Source organism: Tursiops truncatus, chromosome 2 (assembly GCF_011762595.2).
Source record: "Tursiops truncatus isolate mTurTru1 chromosome 2, mTurTru1.mat.Y, whole genome shotgun sequence".
NCBI classification, from domain to species: domain Eukaryota; kingdom Metazoa; phylum Chordata; class Mammalia; order Artiodactyla; family Delphinidae; genus Tursiops; species Tursiops truncatus.
Window position 1 is genome coordinate 167,684,847 of NC_047035.1, and position 19,236 is coordinate 167,704,082.

At 42.1% G+C, this 19,236-nt stretch overlaps 1 pseudogene; it reads right to left on the bottom strand.

The window, feature by feature from the left end:
* LOC117310590 (coiled-coil domain-containing protein 3-like) overlaps positions 1-15,079 on the bottom strand; it is a 66,400-nt pseudogene extending 51,321 nt beyond the window's left edge.
* Positions 15,080-19,236: the final 4,157 nt, after the last annotated feature.

The window sequence follows — 19,236 nt, forward strand, 5'->3', positions numbered from 1 at the left end:
CGCATACCGCAAAAAAAAAAAAACTGTCTCCAGAGATAAAGAAGGTCATTACATAATCATAAAGGGGTCAGTTCAATAGAAAGATATAATAATTATAAATATATATGCACCCAATATCAGAGCACCTAAGTATATAAAACAAATATTGACAGATCTGAAGGAGAAATTGATAGCAATACAGTAATAGTAGCAGACTTCAGTATCCCACTTTCATAATGGAGATAACACTTAGACAGAAAATCAATTAAGAGTGGACTTAAACAGGGGATTTCCCTGGTGGTCCAGTGGTTAAGGCTCCAGGCTCCCAATGCAGAGGGCCTGGGTTCGATCCCTGGTCAGGGAACTAGATCTCATGGGCCACAACTAAGAGCCCACATGCCGCAACTAAAAGATACCACATGCCGCAACTAAAAGATCCCACACACAGCAACTAAAGATCCTGCACGCTGCAACGAAGATCTGTGTGCCACAACTAAGACCTGGCACAGCCAAATAAATAAATAAATTTAAAATAAAAGAGTAGACTTGAACAACAGTATAGACCAAATGAGCCTAAGAAACATATAGAAAACTTTTCACCCAACAGCAGAAGAGTATACATTCTTCTCAAGCACACACAGATATTCTCCAGGATATATCACATGTTAGGTTACAAAACAAGTCTTAACAAGTTTAAAAGGAATGAAATTATACCAAGCATTTTTTTCTGAACACAATGGAATAATCAATAATAGAAGGAAAAGAGGAAAATTCACAAATACACAGAAATTAAACAACACACTCTTGAATAACCAATGGGTTAAGGAGGAAATTAAAAGGGAATTTTTAAAAACACTGAAACAAATGAAAATGAAAACACAACATACCAAAACTTATGGGACACAGTAAAAGCAGTACTAAGAGAAAAGTTTACAGTGATAAATGACTACATTATAAAAGAAGATCTCTAGTAAACAACCAAACTTTACACACCTCAATGAACTACAAAAGAACAAACCCAAAGTTAGCAGCAGGAAGGGAAAAAATAAAGATCAGAGCAGAAATAAATAGAGACTAGAATACAACAGAAAAAAACTAAGTTGAATTTTTGAAAGAAAATCAATAAACCCTTACTTAAACTGAGAAGAAAAAAGACTGAAATAAATAAATACAGAAACGAAAGAGACATTACAATAGATACATCAGGAGTAAAAAGGATCATAAGGGACTATTTATGAACAATTATGTGAACAAATTGGATAACCTAGCAGAAACAGAAAAATTCTGAGAAATATACAACCTGTCAAGACTGAATCAAGAGGAAACAGTAAAACTGAACACACCAGTAACAAATAAGGAGATTCAAATAGTAATCAAAAAACTCCCAAAAGCAAAAAGCCTAGGACCAAATGGATTCACAGTTGAATTCTACCAACATTCAAATAAAAATTAATACCAATTCTTCTTAAACTCTTCCAAAATATACATGTAGAGGGATTACTTCCAGACTCATTTTATGACACCAGCCTCACTGGATATCAAAGCTGGACAAAACTACAGACAAATGTCTCTGATAAACATAGATACAAAAATCCTCAATAAAATACTAGCACACTGAATTCAACACATCAAAAAGATTATACACCATGAATAAATGGTATTTACTCTTGGGATGGAAGGTTGGTTTAACATATGCAAATCAATCAATGTGATACAGCACATTAACAAAATGAAAGATCTGAATGATGTGATCATCTCAATATGAAGAAAAAGCATTTGACAAAGTTCAACATCCATTCATGATAAAAGATGCTCAATAAAATAGATATGAAAGAAATTTCCTCAAAACAATAGAGGCCATTTATGAAAAGCCCACAGCAAAATAATAATAATCAATTGGTAAAACTGAAAGTTTTTCCCCCTCTTCCCAGTTCTATTAAACATAATACTGGAAGTACTAGCAAGAAAAAGACATAAAAGGCATCTACATTAGAACAAAGGTAGTAAAATTCTCTGTCTGCAGATGTCACAATTCCATATGTAGAAAACCCTGAAGACACCACAAAGATTAGAATGAATGAATCCAGTATATTTGCAGGATACAAAATCAACATATCAAAAAAAAAGTCGTATTTCTTTACACCAGCAACAATCTATCTGAAAAGGAAATGAAGAAAACAATCCCATTTATGATAGCACCAAAAAGAACAAAAGAGCTAGGGATAAATTTAATGGAGGAGGTGAAAGACCTATGCACTGAAAAGTTTAAAACACTGATGAGAGAAAGACAAAAATCAATGGAGATATATCCCATGTTCATGGATTGGAAGAATACTGTTAAAATGTTCATAGTACCCAAAGCAATCACTATCAAAATTGCAATGGCATTTTTCACAGAAGTGGAAAAAAACAATTCTAAAATTTGTGTGGAACTACAAAATCTCCTGAATAGCCAAAGCAATTTTGAGAAAAGAACAAAGCTGGAGGCAACACACTTCATGATTTCAAATTACATTACAGAGCTACAGTAATCAAAACAGTATGGTACAAGCATAAAAACAGATAGACCAACGGAATAGAATCAAGAGCCCAGAAACAAATCCACAGATTTACAGTCAACTGAGCTTCAGTAAAGATGCCAAGAACACAAAATGGGGAAGAATAGTTTCTTTAATAAATTGTGTTGGGAAAACTGGATTCACATGCAGACGAATGAAACTGGACCCTTATCTCACACACATATACAAAAATTAACTCAAAATAAAGACTTAAATGTAAGACCCAAAACTATAAAACTACGAGAAAATAGGAAAAAAGCTTCTTGACATTGGTGTGGGCAATAATATTCTAGATATGACCCACAAAGCACAGGAACAAAAGCAAAAATTGTGTCAAAATAAAAAGCTTCTGTACAGCAAAGGAAACAATCAATTAAAATGAAAGGGCAACATATGGATAGGGGGAAAATATTTGAAAGCCATCTATCTCATCCAAAATATATAAGGAATTCATACAAGTAAATAGCAAAACAACAAAACCTGATTTTAAAATGGGCAAAGGACCCGAACAGACATTTCTCCAAAGAAGACATGCAAATGGCCGAATGCAAACCAAAACCATAATGGGATGTTAGGATGGCTATTATCCAAAACTTGAAAGATGTGTTATTGAGGATATGGTGAAAAGGGAACCCTTGTACACTGTTGGTGGGAATGTAAATTGGTACAGTCATTATGGATGGCAGTCCACACTGAGGTTCCCAGGAGTTGAGGTTGGGGAAGGGTCTGGCTATATAGCGACAGCACAGGGGAGGGTTTTGGCAATGATGGAACTTTTCTACATTGTGGCTGTAGTCGTGATTATACAACCATGTGTATTTGCCAAAACATAACTATACGTGAAAAAAGCAAATTTTACTGTATACGGACTTCCCTGGTGGCACAGTGGTTAAGAATCCACCTGCCAATGCAGGGGACACAGGTTCAATCCCTGGTCTGGGAAGATCCCACATGCCGCAGAGCAACTAAGCCCGTGCGCCACAACTACTGAGCCTGTGCTCTAGAGCCCAAGAGCCACAACTACTGAGCCCACGCGCTGCAACTACTGAAGTCCGCATGCCTAGAGCCCGTGCTCCGCAACAAGAGAAGCCACTGCAAGGAGAAGCCCACACACCGCAACAAAGAGTAGCTCCCGCTCACAGCAGCTAGAGAAAGCCCGTGCAGCAACGAAGGCCCAACGCAGCCAAAATATAAATAAATAAATAAATAAATATTTAAAAATTTTTTTACTGTATGTGGATTTTAAATATTAATTTAGAAAACAGAAATAGAGAGGGAGAGAGAGAAGACCCCTGCTTCCTAAGGCCTCAGAGCTCTCTGGATGAGAGATAATTTATTCAATAAATGTGTAAGACACCATAAAAATGCACAACAGTATACAACAGTGAATAAAATAGATATCCCTGCCCTTGAGTAGTTTAGTCTACTTGGGAAGACAGCATCTGATAAGTAGGAAAACAGGGACCAAGATGGTTTAACCAGGATGGCTGCCATCTTTAAATACAACAAAACCCCCTCCCTCAACCGTTCTGCGCCCTGTACCTGCAGCCTCATCTGTATTCAACCCTCCACAGCCAAACGTCCTGAAGGAGTCGTCCACCCCCACCATCTCCGTATCCTCCTGTCCCACTCCCTCCTCCCACCTCCACAGCCTAGACTCTACTCCCTCACTCCATGGAACTGTCCTCACCTCTGCCGAAGTCGACTGGTTACTTTTTAGCCCTCATCTTGACTTCTCAACAGCTTTTGGTTCTGTCGATCACTCATCCTTTCAGAGATATTCTGTGCCATTGACTTTCATAGTTTTCCTCGTATCTGTCTGACTGTTCCTTCTCCACCAGTGTTAGCGTTCTACACCACTCGGTCCTACCTTGGGGCTTCTACTCTTACTCTAAGCCCTCTCCCTTGGAAATGTCACCCATTTCCCATTTCAGCTGACACCTAGTTATGGCTCAGACCCAAAGGTGTAAGTTCTACTCAGAGCTCTTCTCAAAGCTGCAAAGTTATAGATGCAACCACCTCGTCAAGATCTCACATGGACGGCTCAAGGGCACCTCAACTCAAGATGTACAACACTGGGCTCATGAATCTCCTACCAAAGCTGTCCTATTCCCATTTATCAGTGTTGGTCCTGGCATGCCATCCGCCAGGAACACAGGACGTTATCTTTGACCCTCCCACCTCCTTTACCACCCATATTCAACCTGTCATTAACATCTACTGATTTAATTTCCTAAATATCTCTCAAATTTGCTTACATCGCTCCATGCTCCCTGCCTCCATCCTAGACCAACATCTATCTGGTAGCTTTCTAACCACCACTACTTATTACTATATCACCCGGATCCCCTCCAATCCAGTTCTCCACTCTTGTCACTTTGTCTTTCTATAAATGTGAATTTGGTCCCATCACCCTCTGCTTTCCAAACATCAAAGGTTTCCCATTACCGTTAGAACAAAGCCCAGATCCTCACCAGGATCTATCAATCCCTGCATGGTCTGGCCCCACCTTGTGCTCTGGCCTCATCCTTCTCACTCACTCCCTTTCCTCCAGCTACAGAGGCTTTCTTTGGTTCCCTCAAAGGTACCATGGACCCTGCTACCACAGGGCCTTTGCACAGATTCTTCTCCTTCTCTGGATTGCTCTCATGACCCCATTACCCCAAAATTAACTAGGATACCTCTCTTCCATCAGATTTTAGCCCCAGAATCAATTCAGCAGAAAACGTTTTCTTTACCCTGAAGTTTACACCAGACTTCCTGATTTCCTTTCCTTTCCTTGGAGTATTTATTTCCACTTAAAATTATACTATTAAGGACCTACTTGTACAGCACAGAGAACTCTACTCAATACTCTGTAATGACCTATATGGGAAAAGAATCTAAAAAAGAGTGGATATATGTACATGTATAATTGATTCACTTTGCTGCACAGCAGAAACCTTGTAAATCAACTATATTCCAATAAAAATTAATTAAAAAATAAAATTATGAAGTCATTAATGTGGTCTTTTGATCATGTCAACCACCAACACTAGGACTATAAACTCCATGATCAGGGACTTTGTATTTTGCCCAACGCTGAAACTCTAGTATCTAACACAGTAGCTGCCTCAAGGTAGGCACTCAATAAATATTTGCTAAAGATTGGAATCAACAATCCCACAAAATGAGGTATGTATAATGTCATACACGTCTGCACTCTTTAATAATAGCAATGGATTGGAAACAACGGAACGACCCATCAACAGGGGACTTGATTAAATATACTGTGAGACATTCATACAGTGGAATACTATCTAGAGCAATTTACATGCACTGATATGGAAAGATCTTCAAGCTCTACTTGTGAATAAAGCAGGGCATAGCGAAGCGCATGTGCATAGTGAAGTACCGCTGGTGTCAGAGACAACAGCAAATCACATTATTGGGTGAAAATACTCATTGAATGTTTGAGAAACTTAACAGTGGCTACTTGTTTAGACGGTAGGTGTAACTAACTGGGTAGACGGGTGTCAGAGGTGGGGGAAAAAAACTCTACTATCATTTTATACTTAGATTTGGGAACCCACCTGAATGTGTTATATGTTTATAACTGAAGAGATGAATTTTTAAAGACGTGCTCCCTGGCCAGAACCCAATGAACCGTTGAATGAATTACAGCTCACAGGACAGCTTCGCCATCACCGTTCCCGTCTCTAACACACATCCCCCCTCAGCACTGCCGCCACCACTCTGCCACCGCCCTGGGAAGAAGTAAGCAGCTTTTCAAAAGCTACGTATTCTTTAACATTTAAAGCCATACTCTCTAATCATCAATTTAGTCGTAAACCCTTGCATCACTTTTTATAAAGCCATACTCTCTAATTATCAATTTAGTCGTAAACCCTTGCATCACTTTGTATAGTTTACTAAGTGCTTTCAAACATGTTCTCTAATTAGGTCCTTACAACAACCTGAGACAGTTTACATGGTTTTAGCCCCATTTTATGGATGAGAAAACTGAAGTTGTGAGAAATAAAGGGTCCTTCCCAAGGTCACGCCTCTGGAAATGTCAGAGTCAATTTCGATCTTCTGATGAAAAGTCGACATTCCTTCCCATGCAGTTCGGAGGATGACAGCTTCCCCACCACCCTTCCAGATTCCAAAAAAGGTAAAGAAAAATGGCAGCAGGTCTTTCACAGATTTTGTTTCAACCCCATGACATTCTAGGACAGACTGATGTAAGTGTGGGTGAGTCTGGGTTTTGGTCCTAGGGGACAGGACTTGCAGAGAGGGGAGAACAGCCGACTTCTGTTCTGTGTTACACTCACCCAGCAGAGAAGAGAAGAGGAAGGAAAACGTTCTTGGCTGGTGTGGAGAGAACGCTGCCAGTAAAGGGGATGGATGCTCTGACCTGCCACAGACGTCCCCTGAGGTCCCATTAACACCGTGATACTGCACCAGAGACGCTGAATACTTAGTAACGATGATGCTGACTTCCCGGCAACTTTTGAAAGCAAGAATGTGTTTCCACTGACTGAGGCGTGGGTGGGATGTTTGAGGATGGAACTAGAGAATGGGAGGATTTATTTGCCTGCTGAGGACGAAGCTGCATGTCACCCTGGGTGTGCATCACAAAAAGCTTCCCTACATAAGATCGTCCTCTGCTTCCATTTCTTAACCTCTGGATTGATACTGCAGTCCCAGATTCACGTGATGCTCTGAGAGAGTGAGACCTCTGAGGGAAAGGAATGAAATGCGCTCTTGACAACCAAGGCCCAGATCCACCGATCAGGCTGACTGGGGGACTAGAGAGCAGCAGCAGGGAAAAGGACAAGAGCTCGGCAGTGTTCCTCTAGGATTTATCATCCTCTAAGATACAGCATGGAATACAGGGAAGCCGTGTAACGTGCAACGTCCAGGGCCATTCATAAAGGCCTCAGAGCATGCGGAAGGTTCACGTGCTCTGATTAGCAAACGTCTAACTGAAACAAAAAGCTGACCTGCAGAATGGCCATCATTAAGTCTACAAATAACAAACGCTGGAGAGGGTGTGGAGAAAAGGGAACCCTCCTACCCTCCCTCCTGTTGGTGGGAATGTAAACTGGAAAACAGTATGGAGGTTCCTCAAAAAACTAAAAATAGAGTTGCCATACGATCCAGCAATCCCACTCCTGGGCATATATCCAGACAAAACCATAATTCGAAAAGATACATACGCTCCTAGGATTTCCCTGGCGGTCCAGTGGTTAAGACTCCATGCTTCCACTGCAGGGGGCAGGGGTTTGACCCCTGGTCGGGGAACTGAGATCCCACAGGCTGCACGGTGCAGCCACAAACAACAGCGGCAAAAACAAAAAAGATATACACGTCCCTACGTTCACAGCAGCGCTCTTCACCATAGGCAAGACGTGGAAACAACCTAAATGTCCATCAACAGATGAACGGATAAAGAAGATGTGGTACATATATACAACGGAACACTACTCAGCCCTAAAAAGAATGAAATAACGCTGCTTACAGCAACACAGATGGACCTAGAGATTATCATACTAAGTGAAGCAAGTCAGAAAGAGACAAATACCGTATCACTTATATGTGGAATATAAAATATGACGCAAATGAACTTATCTACTAAACAGACTCACAGACATAGAGAACAGACTTGTGGTTGTCAAGGGGGGAGGGGTGGGTTGGGAGGCTGGGGTCAGCAGAGGCAAACTATTATCTATAGGATGGATAAACAACAAGGTCCAACTGTATAGCACAGGGAACTATATTCAGTATCCTGTGATAAACCATAATGGAAAAGAATATGAAAAAGAATGTATATATATGTATAATGAAATCACTCTACTATGCAGAAAATAGCACAATATTGTAAATCAACTATACTTCAATAAAATAAATTTTTAAACAAAAGGTGACCTGAACAGCTCCTCTGATCCCTCCTAAGACTGAGGACCCACCACCATAGGAAAAACAGACTGCTTCTGATGTAACGTGATGTATTTATTCTGGGTAGGAGAGAAAATAAGATGTTCACCTTCAAAAGGAAAAGGCAGAGAAGTTTTAGTGGGTTTTTTGGGAAGAAAAGAGCAAGTAATTGTCAATTCTTCATCTAACTCTGAGATCTTCAATTTACAACTACTTTACTCGCTGCAGAGGAAGTAAAAATTTCTCAAGTATCATAAAATGTAAATGCTAAAATTTACCAAAAAGCCAATTTATTTTTAGTTTAAATTTAAATTTTAAAAGTAACAAGCTAACTGAGGTCTGATGTGGTACCTTTCAAAGAGGACAAGGGATAAAAATGGAAGGAGCTAAGGTGTTGAAACGTGCAAGGTCCATTGGTTCCAATGCGTAAATTCAGCTACACAGCAGCTCAGCAATCTGGAAGAATTAATTTTCTTCCCCCAAAGCTTTTGACTCTCAGGGCAATGCACACACCCACCCCCTTGTTATCTAAGAGACCAGGGTGATGAAAGGGAAAAGAGATTCTCCCCAAAATCAACATCTGACCACCCGAAATAGAACTGCCTTCACCTTGAAACAATTCTCCATGGTCCTGTTGTTCTATTTTTTTCTAATGATGGAATATCTAATTCCAGGGAAATATTAATAGCTTCATTATGTGACCATAGGGCTAATTAGTGATGCACCTGAAGAGTCTGGGGGCTAAGCTATAAGGTGTTTTTGGAACAACATCTGATCTTTTGATACAAATCTACTGTTACCAAAGATTTAGTAAAATAAGCAAACTCCCATAAAAATGGAGAAGCAAAGGACGGAGACCAAAAAGATTTCATTTGGAACATGCTAAGGTCTGACTCAAGCCAGGGATACTCAGGCTGACACCTGGTAGGTCCAGCTCAATGTGGAGTGGGTACCAGTACAGATTAAGAGCAGAAAAACAAACAGGTGCTTGGAACCATGCTGGGAGCAGAGTTCAGAAAATTCTGGCAAACCATGGAGGAGGGGTCAGAGGAGTCTAGATCTGTCAGTAGGGTAGGCCTGAGGAAGGGACCCTTGATAATGTCTAGGAAGCAAGAATCAACATTTTTCCTTAGCTGGACACCCCTGCCCATCGTGAGAACAGGTTCTGTGCAAAGAACATGCAGAAGGCCTCCAGGTGCCAGGGAGCCAGGGAAGAAGATAAGGAGGTTTGGAAGAACAAGGCCGTCCCCTAGGCCAACCCACCAGACGAGAGAAAGACACTCTTCGCAAGGCCAGCACAGACGGGTGGAAAGAAGGAAGCCACCCAACATGTTCAGATTGGTTCCTTGACCCACAAAAAAGTCCTTGTCCTGGGGGACACCCACATCAGAACTCTCTCCAGTAGTCTGTCATGTGGTCCTAAAAACATCTCAGATGGGAGACTGCGAGCCATGGGCCACCACCTCTCCTGACCTGGTCCCACAATCGTCCCAGCTCAACTGTGTCAATGCCACTGCTTTGGCAAAGTGACAGTCCTCAGAATGTCCCCACAACTCTGGCTAATGCCTCAGATTGGAATACCCCTTTTATATGTTCATGCCCCAAATCATCCTGACCCTTACGGTCCACGACTACCTTGGTCACCCTGTACCTCTACGTCTTAATAGCTATAGATAAGAATCATAGAAGTGTTCGCTACTATAATTCTCTCATTTCATTTTCTTGAGGACTTTTCTTTCCTCTTAGAAAATTCCTCAGAGCCCTATGCTATCAATCAGAGTAGCCTTATGCTATCAATTGTAATAATAATAATGGTAGTAGTCATAACAGCTCACATGTATTGAGCACTTTCTCTGTCAAGCGCTATGCTAAGGGCTTTACATATCTACATTTCCTACAGAGTTAAATCCTATGGTATCAGCCCTATAGCGTAGATGCTACTATTGTTTCCATTTGACAGAAGAGGCAATTGAGGCACAGCGTGCCAACCTTCATCCCACCTTGTTCCCTGACTGTGAGGAACTCCACGCCCAACAGTAAAGCCTCAGGAGTCGAAGGTTTATGAGCAGGGTTTGTTAACTGCTGGGAGTGGCGGTCGGGGGCACGGAGGAAAATAGTCCTTGGTCTGAGCTTCTGGAAGAGCACTCTTGACTCTCTGCGTCAAAATGTAGCTATTCTATTATTTTGCTCTGGCACAGGGTACCAATTCTTACCAATTGTCTTCTTGGATCTCCCGGTCACTGGAAAAAGTCACCATTGCTGCCACTGGGAAAACATCCTTCTGTTCTCTTGAGTATCTGGAAAGATGGCATGTTGGAAACTGACTCCATGAGGCAAGAGGTTATAATTTTCATCCATCCTAACAAGAAAGAGGAAGAAAGTAGAGCTGTAGATTGGACAGCCATGGGGTGCGCCATCTTGAATCTTGAGTCAACAGAAGACTGTGACAGTCACCATCGGCTCTCATTATTTCTAATTGTTTCTCTGCCTCCTACTTCATGAGTCTATTCTTAAGCTTTTGAAAAAGGTGAGTTTGGGGGCAGAGGGAGTGTGTGCATGTGTCTGCGTTTGTCCATCTGTGTTATCTCCCAGGTGGCCTTCCTTCTCATAGACAGTGTGTTCCTTGTTTCCTGGTGAAAGGGAGGCCAGTTGCAATGACCCAGGTTCAAGTCCTACCACTACTACTTCTGTCTGATAGGAAACGAATTTCTTAAATTCTCTAAGCTTCAGTATTACAATCTATAAAAAGAGGATGACAAAAGCACCTTGCTTTTTGATGGTGATGTAAGGATTGCATTAAAAAAAAAAGTCTCTGGCTAGAGTAACTGCAGTATGAAAGTTAGTTAACATTTCTATGGAGCCTCGCAAAAAATGCCTGTTGTCAAGATGAAGAAGTAAACAAAAGGAAAAGGAGAGACACGAGTTACTCTCCAGCCCATGGGGGGCATGTGGGGCTCACCAGGGAGTCTCCAGCGCCACCCTCTCCTGTGAGGCTGACCGGAATCTGTTCTCTTCTCAATGGGTCCCAGAGTAACAGAGGAGGAATGCTTTGTATGCAGCTGTTAACACACATCAGGGCAACATAACTCTGTGAAATAGAAATCTATCAGACTACCATTTGACTCTGTAGTTCTGCCCTAACGTTTTATAAACATGTCAGAGAGAAGATGAAAGAGTTGGTTGACCACAGAACCAGTGGACAAAACAGTATTTCATTATACAATAGGAAAAGAAAATAACGTCTTCTCAAGTACTCTGGTTTTTTTCTTTGGAAAATGAAGTTTCATTGTTGAATAGTTTTGTAGCTGGGTCCCCAGTGTTTTCCTTAAATAAAGACATGAAAAGTCTAGTTTTTCTCTGTATCAAGAAGGTACTGTCTCACTCCTTGACGAGTTTATTTAGAAGCTGTACTTGTTCAGCAATTAAAAATAAATTCAACTGAATCTAGCTAAACCACCCAAGCCAACACAAAGCACGCCACATATTCTAATCTTAGATATTCTGGCTTCAGCATGGAAAATATGTTGCCATGAGCTTACGGACAGCCCTCTGCGGAACTCACTCTTGTTTCTCAGTGACATGAAATCTAAAGAGCTAAGAGTGAGTCTGCAGACCAAGGTCATGGTCATTCCAAATATCTTTAATCCTACTCCACAGACTGGGAAGACTGGATCTATCGCCCATCACAGCTGTAGATTCAATCGCTATCTCGATAGATGCATTCGATTCCATTCTGAGGTTCCTCTCAGTCTCCTCCTTCAACTGGAGACAACCAATGCATTTAGGGTTCCACCTGCAGTTTTTTTACTTTAAACTTCAGTCAAACCCATTGCCTAAATTCTTATCCACATGTGTTTCGTCTTGACCACAGACCAACTTTCACGGAACCGCCCAAGATTCCAGGAGTCTCCAATCAGACAGGGCCTCCTGCCTAATTCACTTCTATATTCTTCAAAGCCCTGTGACCCCCGCAAGGCCCTGACCCCACCCAGCACCCCACTCCCCGCCCCTCCTCCATAAATCTGTTTGTTAGAGCCTGGCATTGAGATCTGCCGGCAGCCGATGGGAGATAACGCGGGTGAAACGGGAGGCCAGCTGGGCTGCACTCCACACCAAGCGCCATCTTGGCATTTAAGCAGGTGTGCAGAATAATGACTGGTCCGCATCTAACCTGCACCAGGTGTTTTGTGTGAGTGACTGGCTTTTAGTCTCAAGCAACCTTGTTTCTCACATTATGAAGGTGAGGCTATTGAGATTCTGGACAAGGTCAGTAACTTGCTCAAACCCACAGGAAAAGAGGAGCCAGAATTCCAACAATTGATTTCAAAGGGATTCTGCTTTGGTGTGACCACCACCCATCCCAAACTACTCCCACCAAATCCAGTTTAAAACACAGAGTTCCAAGTATACTAGGATTCCACCTCAATTAGGGTTCCACCTGCTGTTATTTCAAACCTTAGTCAGACCTGTCACCTGAATTCTTACACACAAGCGTTTCATCTGGACCACAGACCAACTTGCATAAACTCAATCAGAGAGGGTCCTGCCTGATTTACCTTTATATTCCTCAAAGCACTGCGACCAGGGTCTCCCCGCGGAGCCCCGCGCATAAACCTTTGCTATCTGGAATGGGCTGGCTACTTGTTACTGGAAAGCACCTGGAGCTTTTGCCTGAAACACTCTTCTGTCCTTAAAGCACGGGAATCCTCCCTGTTTTTCCAACAGTCTTGGCCAGAGGTACCCAGGATGTTGTAGACACGACGGGAGGAACAGGAAAGAACGAAGAGCACGGGAAGGAGCCCAGGGCGTCATCTAACATCGCACGGACAGGACTCCCTGCGAGTTCCTGATCCGGCTCCGGATAAAGGCGACCTCAGTTGGTCACGCAAATGGGCCGAGGGGGTGGTATGGGCGGGAGGTGGCAGGCTCACCTGAGGAAGAAGGAACAGGCGTAATCCTAGACCACGGTGTGGGAGTGACAGGAGAAGTAGCCCAGGCCGCTGAGGTGGAGCCTGCAGCCCGCGGGCACCTCGAGCACGCTGCCCCACGCCTGGTCCACAGCAGCTTGACCTCGGCCCGGTAGAGGCGCCCCGCCTTGCCGGCCTCGTACTGCCGGGGCAGGAGCTGTATAGGCCGTGCACCTCCTGGTGCAGCGCCAGCACCTTGGCGTACGAGATGCTCTCGGTCAGCTGGGCGCCGAAGCCCTCGTTCAGGGGTCTCCACTCGAAGGCAGCTGGCAGCCGCAGGCGGCCCCGAGCCGCTCGGCCAGGCAGAGCGCGGCGAGCAGCCGCGAGGGCAGCGTGCCGGCTGCAACCGGCCAGGTGGGCGCTGCGCCCGGGGCGCACTACCAGGGCGCTGGGCGGGGAGGCCCGGGGCGGAGCTGGGCCGCCGGCGGCGTCGGGGAGCCCGGAGCGTCCGGCCCACGACGCCGCCCCGCCGGCCGGAGAAGCGCAGCCCTGGGCGCCCAGCTCCACGCGCCGCTCTCTCCGCCGCCAGGCGCACTCGGCCCGTCGCAGCCAGTGACACCCCACAGCGGCGCGGCGATGACTGGCCGCCGCCTCCTCACGCCCCCCGGGGCAGGGGCGTGGGCCGCGGCGGGAGGGGCGGAGCCGGGACGCCGGCCGGGGGTGGGGGGCTCGCGATGCTCCACAGACGCTCTGCGCTGGATGCGTCGCCCCGGGGCGGGCGCGGTATCTGGGAGCAGCACGCGAGAAAGGCAGTGCTGGGAGCCGCGGCCCAGCCCTCTTCCTAAGCGCGGATGACTGAGTCAAAGCTTTCCAGGCGCAAAGCCTGTTGCACACCCGCGGCCTCTTTAAAACGAGCGCTGTCAATTGCCATGATTACTCTGTATATGTTTTTGCATTTTCTATGTAGTTCATTTAGAGTCAAATATATAGCAATCTGACTTTACCTTCGCAGAGGTTAACTAGGAAATTAAGTGTGATCTAATAAACTTTTCTGGACCTCCTCTCTCTCTCTGCTTATTTTTTAATGATGGTCTTTGGAAAGTCTTAATAAAAGATTTGAAAAGCCAAAGCCATAGTGCTCTGATTTTCCTGCAGCCACCTGACTTCATGATTTACATAATTACTGCTTTCGTATTCTGAACGCCCTACACCTGAGAAATAAATTCAGAGGTAAATTGCAAACAGCTTTTCACAAGTCAGTGAGTGAACCTGAGGAGACCCAAACTCACAGTTCTATATTTCTAAACTCAGAGGTTGCTTTTATCTCCAATTTTCTTTAATTGTTCCTAATGTAGTAAGAAGAAGAAAATAAAGGATATTAGTTAGAAATATGTATCTTTTATATATTCAATATAGCACACATATACATAATATCATGCATATAATATACATACCATCGTACATATATCATACATGTTATATATAATATATATTTATAATAAGTGTAGAAGCAAAACTGCCTTAAAATGGCAGGCTCTTTGTTCTGCAAACATCTTATTAACCAGGGTGTCTGCAAGTTTAAGCCCTGGAACCCAGCTGAATTCTTCTCTGTACTGAAGGGAAAAGAGTTCTTAGGGAATTCTGGAAGGAAAGGTAAAGAGAAAAGAGGCTAGAGAAGCAGGAGAGAAAATTCCAAGGCTGGGCCTCACCTCCCATGGCCCCCAAATCGGGAGGGCTTTGGGAATCCCAACAAGTGGAATGACCAGGACTCCAGCCAGCGCTGCCCAGCTCGGGAGGGAATGGAAGGCTACAGCCTGCATGAGGTCACACTAGTCCAGAATCTGATCAGCGACTTAGTGGACTCTGTGATGGGCCTGAAAGAAGAAATAAGAGTAACAGCTCTCGCAGTTAATAACTAACCCCTGTATAGCTAGTAGTCAGCCTGGGGCTTCAACAAATTTTGTAGGAAAAATAGCTATATTGAGGGAAGCAAGTGGGCAGTAGTCCCAATGGTATATGACTCTGCAGCACTCCCCCACCTCAACCATGGTAGATGCCAGACTTTCCCACAATGCGGAAATGGTACCCGAGGTTGGCATCAGATGTCGTATGTCAGGACTGCTTATTTGCCTCTCATGGAATATATGAGTTAAAACATTTCATAGTATCACTGTCTTAGTCTGCTCAGGCTGTCGTAACAAAATACCAGAGTGAGAGGCTGGAAGTCCAAGATCAAGGTGCCAGCAGGATTGCTTTCTGGTGTGGTCTCTCTTCCAGTCTCCTATATGGTCGCCTTCCTACTGTGTCCTCACTTGGCCTTTTTCTGTGTACATGTAGGGAGAGAGGGAAATCTCTGGTGTGTCTTCTTAGAAAGATGATTAAGACCCAAGCTTGTGACCTCATTTAACCTTAATTACTTCTCTAAAGGTCCTGTCTCCAAATACAGCCTCCTTGGGGGTTAGGGCTTTAATATATGAATTTGGACAGGGAGAAGGCGGCGGGACGGGGGTAGGGGGTGGGGAGGGCGACACAATTCAGTCCATAACAGTTATTTAGCAGGTGTTTTGCAGGTTTGCTAGAAAAAAAGAGAGAGGATATGAAACGGTTTATACTCCTGGCAAGCTGACGTAGAGCGAGCAAGCATTGCCAAATTATAATATTAACAACTGCTAACCCTTACACATTGCATACTACAGGCCAAGCACTGTTGTAAGGACTTTGCATATGTTATCTTAATTAATTCTCCAAACCACACTTCAAAGTAGGTATTAGTATCGTCCTCATTTTAGAGATAAGGTACTTAGGTACAGAGAGGTTAATTGACTTACCCAAGATCACAGAGCTACAAAGTGACTGAGCAAGGATTCAAACCCCAGCATCAGATTCCAGAGTCCACACAGGCAGAGCGAGAACACTTATGGTTACCAAAAGGGAAAGTCGAGGGTATAAATTAAGAATTTGGGATTAACAGATACATACTACTATATATAAAATAGATAACCAACAAGGACCTGCTATATAGCACAGGGAACTATATTCAATATTTTGTAATAACATATAATGCAAAAGAATCTGCATATATACGTGTATATATATGTGTGTGTGTATATATATATAACTGAATCACTTTGCTGTACACTTGGAACTAACACAACATTATAAATTAACTATACTTCAATTAAAATGGTTTAATAAATAAACCATTTACCTGAGCAGACTAAGACAGTGATATTATGAAATGTTTTAACTCATTTAGTAAACAAATTCTATTTATTTATAGCTGACATAATCATCTATATAGAAAATCTGATACAATCCACAAAAAAACGCTACTAGAATTAATAAGCAAGTTTAACAAAGTATGGAATACAAGATCAACATACACAAATCAATTGTATTCTATGTATAACAACAAACGTTTGGTAATTGAAATTTAAAAAGCAATACCATTCACAGTAGTATAAAATATATAAAATACTTAGGAATAAAGCTGAAAAGACTATACACTGAAAACTATAAATATTACTGAGAGAAATGGAAGAAGTCTGTGAAAAATGGACACACAGTTTGCTAACAGGTCAGGAGACTCAATGTTGTTAAGGTGTCAATGTTAACCAAACTAATCTACAAATTTAATGCAATCTCAATCAAAATCTCAGTGGACTTTTTGGTAGAAATTGACAAGCAGATTCCAGATTTCATATGGAATGCAAAGAACTTAGCCAAACCAACTTAAAAAATAAAGACCAAATTTAAAAGACTAACATTACCTGGTTTCAAGACTTACTGTAAAGTTATAGTAATCAATATAGTGTGCTTTGGTGTAAACACAGATACATAAGCCAATGGAATAGAATAGAGAGTGCAGAAGTAAATAAATAAATAAAGTGTTTTTCTACAGAGATGCAGAGTCAATGCATTGAAGAATGGATTGTTTTTTGAACAAATGGTGATAGAACAATTTGATATTCATATGCAAAAAAAAAAAAAAAGAACTTCAATCCATAACTTGCACCATAGGCAAAAATTAACTCAAAATACAAAACATGAAACTTTTAGGAGAAAGCCTCTGCTTACCTGGGCAAAAATAGCACTTTATCAAAATTTAAAACTTCTGTCTATAAAAGACACTGTTAAGAGAAAAAAACATCAAACCATAGACTTGAAGGAAATGTTTGCAAAGCGTATATCTGATAAAGGATGCATATCCAGAATACTCAGAGAACTCTCAAAACCCAGTAAGAAGACAAAAAACCCAATATAAAAACGGGCAGAACACTTGAACAGACACTTCACCAAAAAAGATATCAGGATGGCAACCAAGTGCATCATTAGTCGTTAGAGAAATGCAAATTAAAACCATTGTGAGCTACCCCTAAACATCTACTAGAATGGCAAAGATTAAAGAGACTGATCATATCAAGTGTTGTTGAGAATGTGGAGGAACTGGAACGCGTATACACTGCTGGTGGGAAGGGAAATTGTACAACCACTTTGGAAAACAATGTGATGGTTCCTTAAAAAGGTAAACATACAATAGAGCCATTTCACTCAGGTATTTACCCAAGAGAATTAACACATATTCCGTACAAAGACTTGAATATGAATGTCATTACAGCTTTATTTGTAATAGCCCAAAACAGGAAACAACCCAAAAGTCCATCCACAAGTGTACAGATAAACAAACTGATATAAAATGAAGTATTATTCAGCAATTTAAAAAATGAGCTATTAATAGTGTCCGGCCTTAAATTTAGGTCTTTCATCCATCTTGAGTTTATTTTTGTATACGGTGTTAGAGAATGTTCTAATTTCATTCTTTTACATGTAGTTGTCCAGCTTTCCCAGCACCACTTATTGAAGAGACTATCTTTTCTCCATTGTATATTTTTGCCTCCTTTGTCATAGATTCATTGATCATAGGTGCGTGGGTTTATTTCTGGGCTTTCTATCCTGTTCCATTGATCTATATTTCTGTTTTTGTGCCAGTACCATACTGTTTTGATTACTGTAGCTTACATTACATTACAAACTTTGTAGTTTTCTATGTATCAAATTATAATCCACTCTATTAGATAAATCATCACACTCACAAATCTCTTCAAGACAACCATCTCTCTGTTTGGAGCTGCAAATCAGGAAGGTATGGGAAAACACCTTTAAGATTCTTAGACATCTTCTTGTGTAGCTGAGAGGATGATTGAGATACTCCTTAAATCTTTCTGATGCCTTAACAGAGACGTTGACCCTGAGGTCATATTTTACTAACAGCACCCTGTATTTCATCTGCAAACCAAGGCCATTTCTTACATTGAGAAATTTTTTCTTGGAGAGACTAGGGTTGAATGCAATTTTGTTATCAAGCCCACAAGTTCTAGTGCTTTTAGTTCTTCTAAATTCTGCTTGAAATCTAAATAGTCCCCTCTTTGCCTCAACAGGCTCCTCCTGGACTTTACCATAGGCATCTAAAAGAAGCCAGATGGCACCTTCAACATTCTGTCCAGAACTCTCCTCAGCCAGATCCACAAGGTCATGAGGTACCCTTTCTATTTCCCATATGTCCACAGGCTAATAGTTTTGCTAGTTTTTCTGCAATACTGCTAATAATTTTGCTAATTTTTCTGCCTATATCCTATTGGAAGCTGAAAGTTCTCTTTCCTTCAGCTTCCAATAAGATATTCCTCACTACCTTTCGGCCTCCACCAAACAGTCTCTTCATCATTCCTCCAAATTTCTCCATTCCTCTCCCAGACTCAAAATCAATGCCACATGTGATGGCAGGACCCCACTTGGAGGTAATAGTTTCTGCTTTAGTTAATCTATTGCAGCATAATACACCACCCCAAATTTAATGGCTTCTAACAATTTATTAT